Source organism: Equus quagga, chromosome 13 (genome assembly GCF_021613505.1).
Source record: "Equus quagga isolate Etosha38 chromosome 13, UCLA_HA_Equagga_1.0, whole genome shotgun sequence".
NCBI lineage: Eukaryota > Metazoa > Chordata > Mammalia > Perissodactyla > Equidae > Equus > Equus quagga.
In genome coordinates, this window is record NC_060279.1 from 66,203,816 (window position 1) to 66,227,108 (window position 23,293).

Below are 23,293 nucleotides of genomic sequence, written 5' to 3' on the forward strand. Positions count from 1 at the left end.
GAGAAGAGGTGATAAACAAGGACAGAAGACAATGTCTAAAATTTAACTGGGAGGGCAGTTTTCTTCATAGAGATCTGGGAAGAGGACATTTGAGTTGAGTCCTGGATAAGAAGGAGGCAGCCTTGGAGATAGCTGAGACAATGTTCCAGAGAGAAGCTCGAGTAATGCAGAGAGCTGGACAAGAACAGCAGTGCGAGCGGAGGGAGTTGGGATGAGATGAGGCTGAGAGGTGGAGCAGGCAGATGGTCTCCATGGTGACAAGTCTGCATTTTCATTCTAAGAGCAATGGAAAAACATTGAAGGGTTTTGAGCAGGAGAGTGACTTGCTCTGATTTACATTTTTTAAAGATTACTCAGGCTTCTGCGAGGAGGCTGGAGTCCAGGGAGCCAAAGGAAAGGCAAGAGATAAGTTAGGGAGCAACTGAAGCATCTAGGTGAGGGGGCCCGTGGAGGGGGTGAGTAGTGAGCAGACCCAGGTTGTAGTTTGGAGGAAGAATTTACCGGATGGATTGGATGTGGGGGAATGAGGAGAAGCCAGAAGTGACTGAGTGCATAGTGGTACTTGTTACTGAGATGGGAAGACTGGAGAGAACCAGGCTTGGGGAAAATTGGAGAGTTCGAATTTGGACATGTTAAATTTGAGATGGCTATGCTTCATCCAACTGTAGATGTCCAGCTGCAACTGGATGTATGAATGAGTCTGGAGGGTGGTGCTGGAGACACTCCGAGGGAGTAAAGGGGCTCACCTAAGGAGGGAAGGAGTTGGAATGGAGAAGGCCTTGGGCAGAGCCCCAGGGAAATCTAACATTTAGAGCTAAAATGCAAGAGGATTAAGAAGTGTGGAGTGAGGGGGCCAGCCTGGTGGCACAGCAGTTGAGTTCGCACATTCCACTTCTTGGTGGCCTGGGATTCGCCGGTTCAGATGCCGGGTGCAGACATGGCACTGCTTGGCAGGCCATGCTGTGGTAGGCGTCCCACATCTAAAGTAGAGGAAGATGAGCATGGATGTTGGCTCAGGGCCAGTCTTCCTCAGCAAAAAAAAGAGGAGGATTGGCAGTAGTTAGCTCAGGGCTAATCTTCCTCAAAAAAAAAAAAAAAGTGTGGAGTGAGGTAGCAGGAAGCCCAGAAGGATGGAGTCAGTTGGTCTATCTGCCCAGACATCAACGCCTGTCCCACAGAAGTGCTGCTGTGGGCTCCACCAGCCTTTCTTCCCAGAGCAGAGAGGATGGGGCCAAATCCCTGGACCTCTTACCGGTTTTCATTTAAGCAAAGCCCAGTTCTGAGCCTGGACAACCATGGCTATCAAGGAAGACTGGAGAACAATCAGACACAGGACAGTTTGTGAAGCGGCCAAATCCTTGCTGCCTCAGACCTTCCATCCTGGCCTCTGGAACCCTCTTTTTGAATAAACAGACCCCCCATACCAGGTCACCTTTTTGTTTCATTAGTTTTTGTGCTGTGTCTTTACCTTGATACACTAATTATTATCGTTTTGCCACATTTGTTCTATCTCTCCATATAGTTATAAACTGTTCTTTTTTTTTTTTTAAAGATTGGCGCCTGAGCTAACATCTATTGCCAATCTTCTTTCTTTGTTGTTTGTTTCTTCTTCTCCCCAAAGCCCCCCAGTACACAGTTGTATATTCTAGTTGTGAGTGCCTCTGGTTGTGCTGTGTGGGACGCCGCCTCAGCATGGCTTGATGAGTGATGCTGGGTCTGCACCCAGGATCTGAACCAGTGAAACCCTGGGCCACTGAAGTGGAGCGCATGAAATTAACCACTCAGCCACCGGGCCAGCCCTAAACTATTCTTGATGAAACATTTTTGTATAAGTTCCAGACTTGCGACTCTCCCCCCTAAACACTTCAACATGTATCTCCAAAGAACAACGTTCTTCTTGTAACCACATTACAATGATCACAATCCAGAAATTTAGCATCAATATAATATTCTTATCAAATATATGCTCCATATCCAAATTTCTTCTACTATCTCAATAATGTGCTTTATCTCTACTTTTCTCCCCCATTTAGATCCTGGATCCAATCAAGGATTATTCCTGGCATATGAATAATGTCATTGTCATGTCTCTGTAGTCTCCGTTTAGTCTCCTTCAATCTACAACAGTTTCTCAACGTTCCTTTTTCTTCTTTCAGAGCACTGACACTTTAGGAGAGTCCAGTCCAATTTTTTTTTTTTTTTTGAGGAAGATTAGCCCTGAGCTAACATCCACCACTAATCCTCCTCTTTTTGCTGAGGCAGACTGGCCCTGAGCTAACATCCATACCTATCCTCCTCTATTTTATACGTGGGATGCCTGCCACAGCATGGCTTGAGAAGTGGTGCATAGGTCCACGCCCGGGATCTGAACTGGCAAACCCCTGGCCGCCCAAGCAGAGCATGCAAACTTAACCACTATGCCACCAGGCTGGCCTCCAATGTTTTTTCAAACTTACCCTCAACTTGAGTTTGTCTGATTGTTTCCTTATGCTTAAATTCAGGTTCGACATTTTTGGCAGGAATAATAAAATAGGAGACATTGGATCCTTCTTAGTACACCATATCAGGAGGCACAAGATGTCAGTCTGTCCTATTATTGATGACATTAAATTCGATCACGTGTATAAGGTGGAGTCCTTCAGATTCTCCTTTTTAAAGGCACCTTCCCCTCCTTGTACTTAATAACTTTGAGACTATATGTTCCCCCACAACCTTTCTTGCCTGAAATGCTTTGCCTCCTGGCCTAACCTGCCTCTTCCCTGAAGATTCTTCTTCCCTTGATGCTCCCTCAGGTGGAGAATGCTCACTCCTAAGCCCCACACGGGAACATTCTGTTAACTCCCATATTGAGAGTGATTCTTTGTTCCTTTGAGTCTTGCCATGGTTAGGTTAAAGATTGGCTAGGTGGGCCAGAGACCCAACATAACAGTACCTTAAACACCGTAGAAAGTATTACTGTCTTGGAAAAGTCCAGGCTGATCTGGTGGCTCTGCTCTGTGAAGTTTTCAGAGGTCCAGGCTCCTTCCAGCTTGTTGTTCTGACACTCTCAGATATTGCCCTCATCTGCATGGTCTAAGATAGCTCACCACCGTGTCTACATTCCAGCCCACAGGAAGGAAGGAAAATTGAGGACCAAGAAGGGCTCTCCTCATTCCTTTAAGAGTGGAACCCACAAGTTGCAGGCATCACTTCTGCTCGCATCCTTTTGACCAGGAGATAGTCACACGGCCATATATAACTGCAAAGGAAGCTGGCGAGTATAGCCATGTAACCGGCTAAAAATTTGGGGTTTTATGCCATGAGAGTGAGGGAGAGAATGGACGATGGGGGAGAGTCAGAAGTCTTTGTCACAGGGTTTATTCATTCAGTGTCTGCTCTGCTTTGATGATATCATGAACTGGCCTCCTGGACTCTTCGTCATTTCACAGAAGACTTCCCTGCCTTACTCCATCCCAATGTAGAACATTATCACCACAGAGAACTTCCCGTCTCTGAAATCTTAAGCTCAACATCCCTTGTTTCCACAATGTAAGTACTCTCTCTGTGTCCAAGTTCAAGGGACCAATGGTTTAACAACCACCTCACAAATTACGGAACATTTAACAATAGGCTCTCATTAGCTGGTGCGAGCTGGCTCCTGCTCACATCTGCCTTCGATCCACTCACACCTGTTCTTTGACATCACTAGGGCTCTGTGAGCCTAGAGGTTCCATTTATTCCCCATCTAACAGAACTTCCTATTCTTTCTTCTCTTCCTCCTGAGTCTGAATCCCTGATGGATCATCTGAGCTGCCTTCTCATCAACACCTTTGTTTCCCTCCTCGCCCTGTCCTTCCAGCCCAGCTGCTCAGCAGAATACCCACCCCTGGATCAGTGCGTCAATGCACCTTTCTAACCTTTACATCCAGCCAGCGGACCACTGGGGAAGCACAGCCAAGCAGAGAGGGGAGGCTACCATTGACCCCAACCACTATCGAGCCCCCAGTGCCACCCACAAAACTCTTTGCTTATTCTTGGTCCTCTTCCTTTCCCATTTCCCTCAACAAACTTCCTAAACTTCTGCCCCCCTCTCTCAAGCCTCCCACAGAATTCTCTTTTCACTCCCCCAGCAAACAGTTTTGCCTCTTGCTTTGAAAACCAAAGCCTCAGTCTCCATGGTGGTCATTTATTCGCTCCCTCTCCGGTATCCATCTCCCCTTGTCTCCCTAACACAGTGCACAGATTTTTCTTCCTCCATTCTCAGTCAAGTGGTTTGGAGAGACCAATCTCACCCTCCGCTCTTAGCTAATGCTGCTCATGTGTCCTGGTCTCTGACCATGGATACTCCTCCCGGGATGAGCATGTGACCAAATTCAGACTGGGGCGACTTGAGGACATGGACCTTGCTGGAGGTTTTTTAGAATAAAGAGTCCTCTCTCTTTGGGAGCTACCAGAGGAGAAGCCCTCTCTTTCTCTGTGCAAGATGAGACTGCTGTAGCCGAGTAGTCGTTGTGAGTGCCCTGAGGGACCTGATCTGAGATAAACGGTGGCATACAGAAGGGATGAGGACTGGGAGAACCAGAGAGAATGGAGCTGGAGGCTTAATGACACCGTGAACCTCTGGATCAAAGTGTGACTGAAGTCAGCCAACCTCTGGACTTTCCAGTTATGGAAGCCTGATCTCGTGGGGAAGCCCTGGCACACAGATTGCACCATTGAATTAGTCCACAATTGAGGCAAGAGAATTGGTCTTTTGCACACTGTGTCAGTCAGTCATTGGCTGAGGTCTGCCCTGAGTGTGGGGTTTGAGGGTGTTGCCTTTCCAGGCAAGGTGACTCTCCACTGGGTAGAAGGCAATTCTCCAGAGAAGGGATAGCTGTGGATTGCCGTCAATCAGCATCATTGCAGCTTGGGGGTGGGGGGTGCACCAGCAGGTAAAGGGGATCCAGATCCCACTCGACAAATTATCGTTGTAATGATAGTCTTGTGAGTCATTCTGGTAAATGCAAGTGGAACAAATGTATAACCCTCTCTCCGATTCACACAAAAGATAACACAGTGCACTGTGTTCTGATCTTGCTTTTTTCACTTAATTTATCTTGGAGATTGTTTCATATTGGTAAACAAAGAGCATCTTCATTTCTTGTTTCAAGCTGCATAGTGCTCCATTGAGTGGATGTATCATTTAATTAGCCCTCTCTTGATGGACATTTGGGTTAATTCTAATCTTTTGCTACTACAAACAAGCTGGATGAGCAAACTTGTGCGCCCATCATTTTGGCTGCTTGCACTTACACCTATGGGATAAATTCACAAAAATTGAATATCTAGGTCAAAAGTATATACATTTACAATTTTGATACAGATTGCTGAATTGTCCTCCATAGGGACTGTGTGACTTGACGCTCCCATCGGTATATTTGAGTGCCTATTTCCCCGTAACTTCACCAACAGTGTGTGTTAGCAAATGTTTGAGTTTTCGCTTTAAAATGTTTTAAGAACTTTTTTTCTGATTATAAAAATAATACATGCCCATCGGAGAACCTTTGGAAAGTACAGCTTTCGAGGTTGTTATGTTTTGCTTGTGTTTAAACACTTGAGAAAATTATTTTGTCTACTTAAGGATATTTCCCCGTAATTGTCTAAAAATTTGATAACAAGTAGTCAAAATGCTTAAGGAGTCAAATTTAAAGGAATGTGAAACATTTACACATTTAAAGGAAACTGATGGGTTCGTGCGTGGTGGGCAGGAAAGCTCTCCATGGTGCTCAGTCAGTGCCTCCTGTCTCCAAGTGCGTGAGGGACAAGCAGCCAGGGCAGATGGAAACAGCATTGGGCAGCAGACTCCAGACTTTTCTTCCTGCCGTCTTTCTGCTGAGGAGATCGGGGCCGCCGGGCCCGTCTCAGGGCCTTTGTCGTTGCTATTATTACCTGGAACACAGCTCTTTTTCTCCCTTCATTCAGAGAGCTTTGCCCAAATGTTCCCACGTCACAGAGGACTTTCTGACTATGTCCCTCTCCTCTCGTCTATTTTTGTTTTCTTCCTCTTTAGGACTTCTTGCAGTCAATAAACATTACATATTTATTTCTTAATTTGTTATTCGGCTGCCCTCCTCTTGGGTAAGCTCCAAGAGAGCAGGGACTTTGTTCTCCCTGTTCTCCCCAGTGCCTGGAACACAAATGGGACAAATGGTACCTGTTCAGTGAGTGAATGAGTCTGTTGAACGAGTGGAGGGAGTCACCCGGACGCAGGCCTCCAGGAAGCCAGCTGTGACGCCTCCCAGTGGAAAGTGGTCTCTTGCTCTCTTGAACATCCTTGTACTTTGTCTGCAGGCTCCTTGGTGCTTTATCCTTTGCCGTCTCTTCTCCTGTCACTCACCCCATCGTTATGAACACCAAGTCCAGTGAGGCCAGAGGTCACCTGTCAACGCTCCTCTAATATATGCTCAATCGGGATTTGTTGAATGGACGGATGGGTAGATAAATATCACCTTTTTAATCTCCCTAGGATGGCTTTGTGGAACTAGAAGGACTGGAAGATATCCTTGTGGGAGGCTGGGAAGTTTACAAAATTGGAAGAAAGTCTTTTCAAGGTCCACGTTGTGTCTTTTCCACAAATCTTCTGTGGCAGTTTGCACTTTCTAAAAAAGGCCACAATAATCTTTCCAGTCCCACATGCTCTTCCAGATTCTTGCTACTGCCCCATCAAGAGTGGGAGTCTATATCCCCACCCTGGGAGCCTGCACAGGCCTTTGTGACTGCCTGGATAAAGAGAATCAGGACTGGCTACAAAATTTGTGGAGTCCAGTGCAATCTGAAAATGTGCGGCCCCTTGTTCAAATATTTTTAAGAATTTCAAGATGGTGACAGTAGAGCATTAAACCAAGCTGAGGCTATTCTAAGTATGGGGCCTTGTGTGACTGCACAGGTTGCATGCCCATGAAGCTGGCCCTGAATAGAATGTGGCAGAACTGACGCTGAACATCTTCTGAGGCTTGTCGTAAAAGGCGATGCAGCTTCCACCTGACTGTCTCTGAGGATGCACCACCTTGGACCCCAACCACAATAATGTGAGGAATCCCCAGCTACAGGTAAAAGCCACGTGTAGGTGTTCTGGTGGTTAGCCCCAGCTAAGGTCCCAGTCGAAAGCCAGCATCACCTGCCAGATATCAGTGAATGAGCTCTCAATGAGTCCAGCTCCAGCCATTGAATTACCTCCAGCCTCTGAGTCTTTCTGTTCAGTTCCTACCATTGTGGAGCAGAGACAGGCTGTCCCCGCTGTACCCTTCCCAAAGTCCTGGCCACAGAATCCGTGAGCATAATAAGTTTGTCTTATGTCTCTAAGTTTCGGGGTGATTCGTTACTCAACAAAGATAACCAAAATACCTTCCACGACTGTAGCCCACATTGGCCTCTCCTTTTTTGAATGATTGCAGTTTTGGTTCAAAACATGCCTTTCATCTGTTTGTCTCAAAAATTTGAAATTATGCATTTATTTGTGTAGTCTGTCCCTCTCTCTAGACTGTCAGCTCCCTGGGACGATATGTTTGCCATTATGGCATGGCACACAGAGGGTGATCAATAAGTAACTGTTGGATAAATGACATTAGTTCTTAGAGATGAATCTGTGTGCTCAGGGAGATGATAGGGACCTTATATTTTCCATGGCATCTTGCATAAGGTGCATTAAAAGTAAAACAATTCTAATATGTGTAATTTTTTTTTATTGAGTTATTGATAGGTTACAATCTTGTGAAATTTCAATTGTACATTAATGTTTGTCAGTCATGTTGTAGGTGCACCACTTCACCCTTTGTGCCCACCCTCCACCCCACCTTTCCCCTGGTATCCCCTAAACTGTTCTTGGTCCATAGTTTTAAATTCCTCATATGAGTGGAGTCATACACAGATTATCTTTCTCTCGCTGGCTTATTTCACTTAACATAATTCTCTCAAGGTCCATCCATGTTATTGCAAATGGAATGATTTTGTTCTGTTTTGCAGCTGAGTAGTATTCCATTGTATATATGTACCACATCTTCTTTATCCATTCGTCTGTTGATGGGCACTTAGGTTGCTTCCACGTCTTGGCTATTGTAAACAGTGCTGCAATGAACATTGGGGTGCACAGGGCTTTTGGGATTGCTGACTTCAGGCTCTTTGGATAAATACCCAGTAGTGGGATGGCTGGATCGTATGGTAGTTCTATTTTTAGTTTTTTGAGGAATCTCCATACTGTTTTCCATAGTGGCTGCACCAGTTTGCATTCCCACCAGCAGTGTATGAGGGTTCCTTTTTCTCCGCAACCTGTCCAACATTTGTTGCTATTAGTTTTAGACATTTTTGTCATTCTAACGGGTATAAGGTGATATCTTAGTGTAGTTTTGATTTGCATTTCCCTGATGATCAGCGATGATGAGCATCTTTTCATGTGCCTATTGGCCATCAGTATATCTTCTTTGGAGAAATGTCTGTTCATGTCTCCAGCCCATTTTTTGATTGGGTTGTTTGATGTTTTGTGGTTGAGTTGCGAGAGTTCTTTATATATTAAGGATATTAAGCCTTTGTCAGATATATGACTTGCAAATATTTTTTCCCAGTTAGTGGATTATTTTTTTGTTTCAATCCTGTTTTCATTTGCCTTGAAGAAGCTCTTTAATCTGATGAAGTCCCATTTGTTTATTCTTTCTATTGTTTCCCTTCTCTGAGAAGGCATGGTGTCCGAAAAGATACTTTTAATACTGATGTCCAAGAGTGTACTGCCTACGTTTTCTTCCAGAAGCCTTATGGTTTCAGGTCTCACCTTTAGGTCTTTAATCCATTTTGAGTTTATTTTGGTGAATGGTGAAAAAGAATGGTCAATTTTCATTCTTTTACATGTGGCTTTCCAGTTTTCCCAGCACCATTTGTTGAAAAGACTTTCTTTTCTCCATTGTATGCCCTCAGCTCCTTTGTCAAAGATAAGCTGTCCATAGATGTGTGGTTTTATTTCTGGGCTTTCAATTCTGTTCCATTGATCTGTGCACCTGTTTTTGTACCAGTACCATGCTGTTTTGATTACTGTAGCTTTGTAGTATGTTTTGAAGTCAGGGATTGTGATGCCTCCCGTTTTGTTCTTTTTTCTCAGGATTGCTTTAGAAATTCGGGGTCTTTTGTTGCCCCACATGAATTTTAGGATTCTTTGTTCTAATTCTGTAAAGAATGTCATTGGGATTCTGATTGGGATGGCATTGAATCTGTAGATTGCTTTAGGTAGAATGGACATTTTGTCTATGTTTATTCTTCCAATCCATGTACATGGAATGTCTTTCCATCTCCTTATGTCGTCATCCAATTCTCTCAGAAAGGCCTTGTAATTTTCATTATATAGGTCCTTCACTTCCTTAGTTAAATTTACCCCAAGGTATTTTATTCTTTTTGTTGCTATTGTGAATGGTATTGTATTCTTGAGTTCTTTTTCTGTTGGTTCATTACTGGAGTATAGAAATGCTACTGATTTATGCAAATTGATTTTATACCCTGCAACTTTGCTGTAGTTGTTGATTACTTCTAACAGTTTTCCAATGGATTCTTTGGGGTTTTCTATATATAAGATCATGTCGTCTGCAAACAGCGAGAGTTTCACTTCTTCCCTCCCTATTTGGATTCCTTTTATTCCTTTTTCTTGCCTGATTGCTCTGGCCAGGACCTCCAGTACTATGTTAAATAAGAGTGGTGATAGGGGGCATCCTTGTCTCGTTCCTGTTTTCAGGGGGATGGGCTTCAGTTTTTGCCCATTGAGTATGATGTTGGCTATGGGTTTGTTGTATATGGCCTTTCTTATGTTGAGGTAGTTTCCTTCTATGCCCATTTTGTTCAGAGTTTTTATCATAAATGGCTGTTGGATCTTGTCAAATGCCTTCTCTGCATCTATTGAGATGATCATGTGGCTTTTATTCCTCAGTTTGTTGATGTGGTGTATCACGTTGATTGATTTGCGGATGTTGAACCATCCCTGTGTCCCTGGTATGAATCCCACCTGATCCTGATGTATGATTCTTTTGATGAATTGCTGAATTCTGGTTGCCAAAATTTTGTTTAGAATTTTTGCATCTATGTTCATCAGTGATATTGGCCTGTAGTTCTCTTTTTTCGTGGTGTTCTTGTCAGGTTTTGGTATCAGCGTAATGTTGGCCTCATAGAATGTGTTAGGAAGTGTTCCATCGTCCCTAATTTTTTGGAATAGCTTGAAAAGGATAGGTATTAAATCCTCTCTGAAAGTTTGGTAGAATTCCCCAGGAAAGCCATCTGGTCCTGGGGTTTTATTCTTTGGGATGTTTTTGATTGCTGTTTCAATCTCTTTCCTTGTGATTGGTCTGTTCAAATTGTCTGCCTCTTCTTGAGTGAGCTTTGGGAGATTGTAGGAGTCCAAGAATTTATCCATTTCCTCTAGGTTATCCATTCTGTTGTCATATAGTTTTTTGTAGTAGTCTCTTATAATCTGTTGTATTTCTGCAGAGTCTGTTGTTATTTCTCCTCGCTCATTTCTGATTTTGTTTATTTGAGCTTTCTCCCTTTTTTTCTTTGTAAGTCTGGCTAGTGGTTTGTCAATTTTATTTATCTTCTCAAAAAACAAGCTCTTTGTCTCATTGATCCTTTCTACTGCCTTTTTCGTTTCAATAGTATTTATTTCTGCTCTGATTTTTATTATTTCTCTCCTTCTGCTGACTTTGGGCTTCATTTGTTCTTTTTTCTCTAGTTCAGTTAGGTGTGCTTTAAGGTTGCTTATTTGGGATTTTTCTTGTTTGTTAAGATGTGCCTGTATTGCAATGAATTTTCCTCTTAATACAGCTTTTGCTGTATCCCATATGAGTTGGTATGGCATGCTATCATTTTCATTTGTTTCCAGGTATTTTTTTATTTCTTCTTTAATTTCTTCAATGATCCATTGCTTGTTCAGTAGTGTGTTGTTTAGTCTCCACATCTTTGTGCCTTTCTCAGCTTTTTTCTTGTAATTAATTTCTAGCCTTATAGCACTATGATCTGAGAAGATGCTTGTTATTATTTCAATTTTTTTAAATTTGTAGAGGCTTGCCTTGTTTCCCAACATATGGTCTATCCTAGAGAATGTTCCATGTGCACTTGAGAAGAATGTGTATTCAGCTCCTTCAGGGTGGAGTGATCTATATATGTCTATTAAGTCCAATTGTTTTAGTTTTTCATTCAGCTCCACTATTTCCTTGTTGATTTTCTGTCTGGATGATCTGTCCATTGATGTGAGTGGGGTGTTGAGGTCCCCTACTATTATCGTGTTGTTTTTAACATCTTCCTTTAGGTCTGTTAATAGTTGCTTTATGAATCTTGGTGCTCCTGTGTAGGGTGCATAGATATTTATAAGCGTTATTTCTTCTTGATGAAGTGTCCCTTTGATCATTATATATTGTCCCTCTCTGTGTCTCTCTTTACTCGTCTTATTTTGAAATCCACTTGGTCTGATATGAGAATTGCAACACCTGCCTTTTTTTCCTTGCTATTTGCTTGAAGTATTGTCCTCCACCCCTTCACCCTGAGTCTGTGTTTGTTCTTGGGGCTGAGGTGTGTTTCCTGGAGGCAACAAATTGTTGGATCTTGTTCTTTAATCCATTTTGCCACTCTGTGTCTTTTTATTGGAGAGTTCAATCCGTTCACATTGAGAGTGATTATTGATGCATGTGGACTTAATGCTGTCAATCTGTCGCTCATTATCTTGTTTTCCTGTGTTTCTTTTCCTGTGTGCTTTAGACTACCCATTTAATACTGCAATTTCTTATGCTGGGTTTCTTAGATTTTTCCTTATCTATGATTTGTGACTCTGTTCTGTACTTTATTTTAGTGTCTACCTTGAAGTTTGTATTTAGAATCTCGTGTATAATATAGTCTATTCTCTGGTGGTCTCTTACTTACTCGATCAATACTGATTTAGACCCTTTGCGCTTCCCCTCCTAAATAATTATTTTCATTTTTTATTCCAACTCGTCTTATTAATTTGTAGTTAGAGTGCTAAGATCGTCCTTGTTTTGGTAGTTTCCTTATTTTTATCCTAATGCTATAGTTGAATATTTGCTATCCTGTTCTGGTTCTATCCATCGGTCTCCCTAGTCTGTGGATTGTGTTGCCTTTCTCCCTTTTTTCTTTTTTCAAGTATGAGAGCCTTCTTGAGGATTTCTTGTAATGGAGGGCTTTTAGTTACAAATTCCCTTAACTTTTGTTTGTCTGGAAAAGATTTAATTTCTCCCTCATATCTGAAGGAAATTCTTGCTGGATAGAGTATTCTTGGCTGAAGGTTTTTATCCTTTAAAGCTTTGAATATACCACTCCATTCTCTCCTAGATTGTAGGGTTTCTGTAGAGAAATCCGCTGACAGTCTGATAGGGGTTCCTTTATAGGTTATTCTCTTTTTTTCCTTTACTTCCCTGAGTATTCTTTCCTTATCATTCCTATTTGCCAACTTTACTATTATGTGCCTTGCGGTGGGTCTTTTTACATTGACAAATCTAGGAGATCTAAAACCCTCCTCTAGACACATTTCTCCGTTGATCCCTAGATTTGGGAAGTTCTCTTCAATAATTTCGTTAAGCACACTTTCTGCTCCATTTTCCTTTTCCATATTCTCGGGAATTCCTATGATCCTTATGTTCTTACTCCTCATTGAATCCATTATCTCTCGGAGATTTTCCTCATTTTTTTAAATTCTTAGTTCTCTTTCTTCCTCTGTCTGGCGCCATTCAGCCTGTCTGTCCTCGATTATGCTGATTTGCTCCTCTATGTTGTCTACACGGGCATTCAGGGAATCCGTATTCTGTTTTATCTGGTCCATTGTGTTTTTCATCTCAAGTAATTCTGTTTGATTCTTCTTTATGATTTCAATCTCTTTTGTAAAGTAACTCCAGAACTCGGCTTGTTTCTCTATCTTTCTCTCTACCTCATTGAGTTTTTTGATTATAGCTGCTCTGAATTCATTATCACTTAGTTTACCTAATTCCAAGTCCTCAGGACTTAATTCTGTGTTTTTATTGTTTTCCTTCTGGTCTGGGGCTTTTATAAATTGCTGGATGGTAGAGGAGCGGTTTTTTCTCATGGTGGTAGAATTCAGTTGCAGTTACAGCCTGTCACCACTAGATGGGGGTCGAGAGCGGCGTGTTAGCTCTCCGCCTTGGGGCAAGATGGCTGCGCCCACTGGGTTTGCTTGGGGGGGAGGGGCTGTTACTCACACGCGCTGGTCTGGGTTCAGATCAGTTCTGTTCTCTGGTCTCCCAAGGCCCTTGATTTATAGGGTCCCCGTGGACGGAAGCTTCCCCCCCGCGTCAGCGGGTTTCCACTGAATCAGAGCAGGAGTCCTGGATGATCCCCTGGTTGCACGGCCCCTCCCCCGCTCCTTCCGGACCCCCGCCGCAGCGATAGCAGACTCTAGGGGAGGGAGCGATGTTCTCTCCTACCGTTCCAGCGCCTCCAAAGGTGTAAGCAAGGTTATGATCTCCACCTTCTTGGTATTGTAGGTCTCTAACGAGCTGGCATTATGTTTATTCTCTGAAATTCAGTTCTTCTAATCTTTTGTTGTATTTTGGAGAGGAGAGAATCCCGGGTCAGCTCATCCCGCCATTTTGCTCCCGACACAATAATATGTGTAATTTTTGATAAATCAATCAACTATACGAGCAAGGGAGGAGTAAGTAAGTATTCTCAAATAAGGTATTTGAGAATTAGAGCCCAAAAGAAATCTGATGGGTTTATTTGACTTTAATTTTAGTTTATGTTCTTTTATTTCAGTTTTTGTGGAAGGGAAATTTAGAAACCAATGCCTTGACCTCTGTTTTGCCTAAGTTAAAAATATAACATCTTTTGGTCACTCTGCTACTTTTCTTCCAGGAACCCTTGGGCAGCCATTATGCATATGGTGAAAGGTTACAAGGGAAAGAGCCCTTTTCTGAGAAACCCCCCTAAACTTTCCAGTAAAGCAGCGAGCGCAAGGAGCGGATGGCTAAAGAGCAGAGAAGAAAAGGACTTAGCATTGGTATGTTAGAGAAAATTTTCCAAAAAACATAGACTCACAACTCCTCACACAGATATAAAATGAACACATGCTGAAGACTTTATTTAACTCAATAATCTCTGAGGGAATCAGGCAGATGTTACAACTGGTTCAAAAGAGAATCTGAAGAACAGACCCTTTACAGATCAGGAATAATGAAATGAGTGTACAAAGGAGGCAAAAGTGATTTCTTCCAAAGAGGGAAAGGAAAATCAATGGAACCACTACCAGACAGGATAGAATTTACATGTCTACAAACAACGGTTTTCTTTGTTTTTTTTTTTTGTTGTTGTTTGTTTGTTTTTTGCGTTGTTATAAATTACCTACAATTCACAGAGTATAAAATAGCACAGTTTTCTACTGAAGACCAGATGTAAAGGCATTGCCTTGGCTTAAACTGGAAAAGTGGTGTGCTATAGGGTCTCAGAGCTTTGGGGGTTTGGGAAAATGTGGCCTGGAGCCAGCCCTGAGGGGAAATAATATGCAGTGGTGGGGGTTCTGACTCAGCAGGCTTGGAATGCAGCTGAGCATCTGTATTTTTGAATAGTTCCATGAGGCACCCCATTTGAGAACTAATCTGTTAATAAAGGTTAGCACTTAATTTTCCATCCTAAAGGAGAGCCTAATCTAAGAATAATACAAATACTTTCCTAAATTTTTCTCTTAAAAAAAACAAATGGTTTTAATGGTTTTGGGAACATTCTATGGCATTTGGGGGCAAAGAGTTTCCTTTCTCAATTCTGTTCTAACTCTGAGGGTTTCATTTGGCCATCCCTGTCAGGGAGATGGTCCTTTGGGTGTGCAGATCAAGGGGAAATCCCTACATGTTCTTCCCATGGTCTTCTGGCCCTTTCCCCCTCAGAATATCCTGTGCATGTCAGACCCCAGAGTCAAGCTCAGGTGGCAGAGGGGACTTCTGGCTGGCTAAGCCTGCAGCGAGGGCAGAGCTGGCCAGCAGGGGGCAGCGCAGGCTCTGGCTGGGGCAGCCCACATCACGCACCCGGCTCCCTCAGCCTGAGCATTTCCTCCCCATCTGGGCGTGGGTGACTGTACTTCCCTCATCACAGGGCTGACAGAAAGCACACAGCTCGGTTTAGTTCAGTATTTCCTGAACTTCGAACACTACATGGGTGACCTGGGGAAGTTACTCAACTTCTCTGTGCCCAAGAGTCCACATTTGCAAAATAGGGATAATTGTACCCATCTCATGGGATTAAATAAAGTAACTATGTATAAAACCCTGGAAGCCGTGACCAGCATATATTAACACTATGGAAGTATTGGTTGTTGTCATTGTTGTTTATCAGGCACTGGGGACTCCTGAGTGAACAAGATAGCCGCTTAGAGAGTTCACAGCTCAATGAGAGAGGCAGAGAGGTGAACATGGTGTCATATCATAAAGAAAAAGGTGTGCGTGGGGTGTGGATAGGGTATGAAAGACGAAGCAACCCAAAAACAGCTTCCCAGGGAATGAGTACTTAAGGAAGGCTTTTAGGAACAAATAAGACAAAGGGGCTTGCAGCTTAGGGAACCAAGGCAGGGAACAGTGTTCCAAACAAAGGGCGGCAAGTCGAAAGCAGGCGGGTTTGGGGAGCTTCAAGTTCAAATTCTTTCCACTTGGACCAGAGAATGAGGAGAAGGGCCAAAGTAAAGGGAAAAGAGGCAGGAGACACAGGCAGGGCCAGATCGTAGAAGCTTTGGAAGTCAGCCATGTGTCTTTGGACCTCCCAATGTGGGCCTGTGGACTCCAAGCCAGGGCAGGCGACCTCCACTGAGGGGTCAGGAAGAAAATTAGAACTTCTATTTAATTTGTAAATGCTATCCCTTTGGTTACTTCTGTTTTCCACATCTGATTTATAATGTAAGAAATAGATTAGTACAGTAGCATATGGACATAATTTATAAATAAATCATGTATTGGCATGGCATGGCTAGGTTTGCGACTGTAGGCTGTGGGGAACCGCCAGAGATGGCTTTTCATCAGGGAAGTACCTTAGTCAAATTTGGTATAGAAATAACATCCTGGGAATTTTGGAGGGAGAGCTGGTCCAAGCCGAGGTCTTGATATTGCGGTTGGAAAGGAAGTAGGTTTGAGTGATATTAAGGAAGTGTAGCTCCGTAAACAAGAAGGAGCAAGTGATCAGTAAATCATGCCAAGTGGCCGGACAGTGAGTCGCTGAATGGCAAATGCTCAATGAAAGACAAATTCGGTGAGTCCTCGGTTGAACGTCAGTACTCAGTGAGTGTCAGATATTGGGAGCTATAAACATTTTTTACTACAGAGAAGCTAAGTGAATTCAAGATTGGAAAGTGTTTAGTTGTACTTGGATGTGTCAGTGATTTTGGCTAAAGATCATGAGAGGGTTGCTAGGAAGGAACCAGATCATACTCTTGGATGAGAAGAATGTACAGGGACAGGGCCGTTGCCAGGAGGAAGAGAGGCTGTTTTTCTAGGAGAAAGAGACTTAAGCGTATCTATAGGCTCAAGGGAAAGGGGATCAATAAAGGGAAGAAAAATAGAAACAGCCTCTCCGGTATGGATCCTCAGGCCTGCTTTCCTGGCAAGACCACCCCTACCCCCCTCATCAGAGAAAGCCCTTCTCTTGCCAAAGCACTGATTTAAAACTCTTGAAAAGTATGACTCATGCAAATGTAAAGCGAGGATGTGTCAAAGATTTATTTAGCTCATTAATGACATAAGAGCAATATGAGAAAACTGGTTCAGAGGCAGACGGGAGAGCGTTTCTGGCCCATGAAAGGCAGAATGCTGGAAGGAGACGGCTGAGGCGGCTCCAAGGCTGGTTAATGCTTGCAGGTACGGTCACCAAGCGCCCCAGTTTGCCTGGGACAGTGACGGTTTAGTGCTAAAAATTCTTCATCCTAGGAGACCCCTTAGCCCCTGGGCAGATGGGAAGAGCTGATCACCCGGTCTACACAGCAATGAACTACAAACTTTGAAGTTATTCTTTCTACTAGACAGGAAATCATTTGCCTCTTTACTTCACAAAAAGTATTTGCAATTGATCAAAAGAAAATCCAGCTTGAGCCTGAGCCCGAATCAAGAGCACACAGTGAGTCAAATAAGGGCATACCACCCCTAGAGAATCCATAATTTGGGGTGGGCCTGGGAGACAACACCCCATATGACATCGAAGACATGCAGTTATCTTTTGCCTCATTTCCAAGTGTCAAATAAATTTTTCTTAACACTCTACAAAAACAAAACAAAAAGCAGTTTCTATACCTCATTCGCAAGCACCCATTTCTCTAAAGGAAGGAAAAGTTGTCAAGGGCAGGCCCAGTCTTCAGAGCCTGGGGGACTCCTTTTGGTGTAAGCTGTCCACTTGCATAATTAGAATTGTCCCTCATACACTATCCACCATTTCCAAAGGTTGCAGAGGGTTTAGAGCCCAGGCAGGTTAGAGCTCAGGCCCAGGGGACTTGGCTCACCCAGATAATCCAGGATAATTTGCTGATCTGGAGATCCTTAATCATATCTGCAAAGTTGCTTTTGCCGTGTAAGGTGACACATTCACAGGTTTCAGGCAGTAGGATGTGGACATTTTTGGAGGCATTATTCTATTTATAACAGTGTGGGCCAGAAATTCAGTAGGGCCTGGGCTGAGTGGTTAGTGGGTCTCCCACCAGGTTGCAGCCAAGACTTTGAGGCTGTAGTCATCTAGGTTTTAATGGGGCAAGAGGATCAGCTCCAAAGGTTGTTCACTCACATGGTGGGCAAGTTGATGCTGCTGCTGTCAGGAGGCCTCAATTCCTCTTCATCTGGGGCTCTCCACGGGGCTGCTTGAGTGTCATCAAGACATCGCAGCTGGTTCTTCCCAGAGCAAGAGATCCAAGAGACCAAGGTGGAGGCTGCAATGCCTTTTTTGAACTTTGCCTTGACAGTCACATGCTATCACTTCTGCAGTATTCTATTGTTCTATTGTCCTATTTTTCATGCAAGTCAGCCCTTATTGAACGTGGAAAGACCACACAAGGGGGTGAACACCAGAAGGCAAGGATCACTGGAGCCATCTCGGCAACTGGCTATCCCAGATGGTTATTATCATTCATCTTTTGATGTCTGTTATCCTTAAGAATTTTCCCAGATTGGGGAGACTTGGTCAAAGCATTCTTTGTTTTCATAAAAAGTCTGTAAAAGCATGTGTATATATTAACTGTAAGAGTAATGTAACATCATAAGATGTACACTCTCCTATTTATAAACTACTTTCATTTTTGCCTATTCTATTAAGGCTTTGTTTGCAAAAATATTTTTTACATATTTTAATATTGTAATCATAACATACATAAAATTTTTCAGTATGATGAGGAGGTTAAGTTTTTGGTCTCTGGAGCCGTATTGCCTGGGTTCAAAGCCTGATTCTGCCACTCATTAGCTATGTGATCTTGAGAAAAGAACTTTGCTGTGCTTTAAATTTCTTATCAGCAAATTAGTTGAGGTTGAACGAGTTAACATATTTAAAGTATTTGTAACACCACCTGATCCATAGAAAGTGCCAAATGAGAGTTTGCTGTTATTATTATTTCTCTTAGCAGTATGTGATAAAACACTGTTATGGGTTTAATTGTGTCTCCCCTCAAAAAAAAGATACAGAAGTTCTAATCTCTGGTACCTCAGAATGTGGCTTTATTTAGAGAGAGGTCTTTACGGAGGCGTTCAATTGAAAATAAGGTCATTAGGATGGGCCCTAATCCAATATGGCTTATGTCCTTATAAAACAGGGAAATTTGGACACAGTGACAGATTTGCATAGAGGGAAGACAATGTAAAGAGACATAAGGACAAGATAGTGATCTACAAACTGAAGAGAGAGACCTGCAACAGACCCTTCCCTCACAGCCCCAGGAAGGAACGAATCTGATTGACACCTTATCTTCTAGCCTTCAGAAGTGTGAGACAATAAATTTCTGTAGTTGACGCCACTCAGTCTGCAATGCTTTGTTATAGCACACGCTCTCCTGTGATGGTATATATACCTTTCCAGTTGTGATTATGGTAAGTATTAGATGTGTACTTATTGTAGGAATTGGTGTTACCACAATTTATTTAGCTGTTCCCCAATCATGGGCATTTGGAATGTTTTCAATGCCTCAATATTAGAGTGAATGCAGAAACAAATCATTTCTTTAGGATAAATTCTCAGGAGTCAGATTCCTGAGGTCCAAGAATATGGATCTTTTTGTGTTTTAATGTGTCTTGCCACTTTGTTTTCTCCAAGGACCAGTCTAGTGGCCCAGGTCTGAAACATGGCCCTGGCAAATCAAAGTCTTGTGTAATTAAGTCTCTATTCCAGCCTCTCCAGGACTTCAGGCACTTCGTTGTGCCCTCTGAGCATCATTATAGTTTCCATGGTGGCCCCCAGTGAAGATGTCCAGGAGGTGCCAGCAAAAACTAGCAGTTCTCTAAACCTTAGGACGTCAGTAAAGAAACATGTACAATAACCAAAAACAGGTTCCTCCAGCCTTTTCATCTCAGTAAATGTCCAGCATCTTGCCTCAAAAGATGACTCAGAGAGAACTCAGTGTCCTGCCAAGGAATGGTGCCTGCATCAGCTGATCAGTGAGGCCAGTGTGGCTTTCCACACACTGACAGCAGCAGCATATCCTGTCTTGTTCTCAGCCCCACCTGGACCAGCAGTATCCTGGTGTGTGTGATTCCCGACTTGGGTTTCACGATGTCCCAGGGAAGGTAGTTGAGTGCAAGAGGCAGCCTTGGACCAGGGAGGGTGGAACTCTGACTCCACTAAGAGTCAGCTTCCAGTAGAATCTAGACACAGATAAAGCATAATACTCACCACCGTCAAACCTCTCCATTCAGCATCACTTCCTTCTTTGGGAGCACATGTTACCCTCAGCGGGCTGCAATCTCTCCCTCCACATCACTTACCCAAAAAATCTGCTTGAAGCAAACTTTAACACAGAGGGACAAATGGTCTGTGCCTCCTAACATCACCCTTTCCCCAATGGAAGCTCCATAGGAGCTGTCGTTTTCACTGTTATGACAGTATCTGGCATGTAGTGAATACTCGATAAACATTTGTTGAACAGAAGAATAAACTTCTTCATCTTTTAAAGTCATTATTATTATTTTGGATTATTAGCAGTACTAACTTATAGTAGAAATATTTGAAAATAGATAAAAGTGTAGAAAAGAAATTAAAATCACCCATAAATCTACCACCTCTTATTCCAAATAATGCTGTTTTATATTTTTTTCCCAGTAACTTTGACATCCAATCATATATACTTGCTATTGTGAAAGTGCTTTAAAACAGTGAGAGTGGCATTAAAAAAATAATAATTTGTAATTTCCTGAAAATGGTCCTTTGGGTAGTCCTGAGTATTGTCTCCTCCAGCCATTCCTGTGCCCAGTGGCCATCTGCTTTTGTTTGTATCCTTGACAGAGTGGACAGGATTTTCTCAGGGTGTGATGAAATTTGCAAGACCTAATTAATTTCTAAAAGTAAGTTCACGTTTGATATTTCCTCTGGGCTGGGGCTGGGGAAGAAGAAAGCTGTGGGGAGGTGGAGGGTAACAGGCTGTGTCACAAAATCAAATAAACAGCCATAACACGTTGGGTGTTGCAACTCCAAAGAGGCTAGGAGTGATCACAGCCCAAAGGCAATGGTTCTGTGATACTGTACGTGTGGGGGCAACCCTTCCCACTAACCACCCCCAGAGACCTTGCCCCTTCTGTGCTGGTCCTCTTCGTACTACAATCCTTTCAAAAGCTCTCTCTTTTGAGTTGATGGTTTGTTTAAAATCCAAAACCTAACTTAAATTGTTATGTTTTAAGCCTTCTCACAGCAGTGCCTTTTCAGAACAACAGGACTAGGAGAGAAACTGTGATGTCTCTAGGAACTCTCTTATTTTGCAGGGGAAGAAACAGGCCCAGTTTGCCCAAGGTCAACAACACATCGTCCACAGACTAAGACTGGAGCCCAATGCTGTTGTATCTTTCCATTCTGTCACATCTACACTGCTGTTTGCTCCCTGTTACAGGTTGGATTATGCCCCCTCCAAGTTCATATGTTGAAGTCCTAACCCTCAGCACCACAGAATGTGGCTTTATTTTGAAATAGGGTCATTGCAGCTGTATTAGTTAAGTTACTGAAGTAGAGTGGGCCTCTAATCCGATATGACTGGTGTCCTTATTAAACAGGGAAATTGGACACAGACATTCATGCAGGGAGAGTGACATGTTAAGAAGAAGGCAGAGATCAAGAGGATGCACCTATAAGCCAAAGGATGCCAAAAAATTGCCGGAAAACCACCAGAAGCTAGGGAGAGGCATGGAGCAGATTCTCCCTCACGGCCCTCAGAAGGAACCAACCCTGTGGACACCTTGATCTTGGACTTCTGGCCTCCAGAACTGTGAAACAATAAGTTCCTGTTGTCTAAGCCGTCCTGTTTTTGGTACTTTGTACCACAGCCCTAGGAAACTAGTACCTTCCTGCTTGTATCACCTTGAGAAGTCATAGAATCTTGGAAAATTAATGATCTCCCTAGAGTTTGGAATCTCATTAGTCATTCTAGCTTCCCCCTTGAGCACACACTCCTCTAAAGCTCACATGGAACATTCACCAAGAAAGACCACATTTTGGGCCATAAAACACACCTTAACAAATTTAAAAGAATAAAAATCACACAGTATCTGCTCTCAGACCACAATGGAATTAAATTTAATATCAATAACAGAAATATAGCTGGAAAATCTGAAAATACTTGGAAATTAAACAAAATATTTCTAAATAACACATACATTAAAGGATAAATCTCAAGAGATTTAAAAAATATTTCAGACTAAATTAACGTGAAAACACAACTTATCAAAATTTGTGGATGCAGTGAAAGCAGTGATTAGAGGAAAATTTATAGCAGTGAATGCATATATTAGAAAAAAGAAAGATCTAAAATCAATTGTGTAGGCTTCCACCTTAGGAAGAGCAAATTAAATTTAAAGAAAACAGAAGGAAAGAAATAATAAAAATTAGAGCAGAAATCAATGAAATTTAAGATAGGAAATTAATAGAGAAAAATTAACAAACCCAAAAGCTAGTTCTTTGAAAATACAAATCAAATTGATCTAACTCTAGTCAGGATAACTAAGAAGAAAGAGAGAGGACACAAGTTACTTAAATCAGAAATAAAAGAGGGGATATCACTACCAGATTCCATGGACATCAAAAGAATAATAAAGGAGTACTATGAACAACTTTATGCCCATAAATTTGATAACCTAGGTGAAATGGACCAATTCTTTGAAAGACATAATGTACCAAAACTCACACAAGAAGAGATAGACAATCTGAAGAGGCCTATATCTACTAAAGAAATTAACTCAAGCAGTTTATAACCTCCCAAAACAGAAAGCACCAGGCCCAGATGGGTTCACTGGTGAATTCTACCAAACATTTAAGGAAGAAAATTATACCAATTCTCTCCAATCTCTTTCAGTAGATAGAAACAGAGGGAATACTTCTTAACTCATTCTATGAGGCCAGCATTACTCTAAGACCAAAACCTGAAAAAGATATTACTAAGAAAGAAAACTAAAGACCGATATCTCTCCCCAACATAGATGCAAAATCATCAACAACAAAATGGTAGCAAATTGAATCCGACAATGTACAAAAAGAATTATATACCATGACCAAGTGGGATTTATCCCAGATATGTAAACCTGGTTCAACATTCAAAAATCAATTAATAAAACCCATCACATTGACATGCCAAAGAAGAAAACCCACATGATCATAAAATAGATGCAGAAAAAGCATTTGAGATACTCTAATACCCATTCATGACAAAAATTCTCAGTAAACTAGGAGTAGAAGGGAACTTCCTCAACTTGATAAAGAGGATCTACAAAAAACCCTACAGTTCATATTATACTTAAATGCTGAGAAACTCAATGCTTTCCCACTATATGCCAATAGCATATTAAGTAAGTGCTAAAAAGAAATGAGCTCTCAGGGGCTGGCCCCGTGGCCGAGTGGTTAGGTTCGCAGGCTCTGCTGCAGGTGGCCCAGTGTTTCGTTCGTTCGAATCCTGGGCGTGGACATGGCACTGCTCATCAAGCCACGCTGAGGCAGCGTCCCACATGCCACAACTAGAAAGACCCACAATGAAGAATATACAACTATGTACTGGGGACTTTGGGGAGAAAAAGGAAAAAAATAAAATCTTAAAAAAAAAAAAAGAAATGAGCTCTCAAACTATGGAAAGACAGGCAGGAACCTTCAA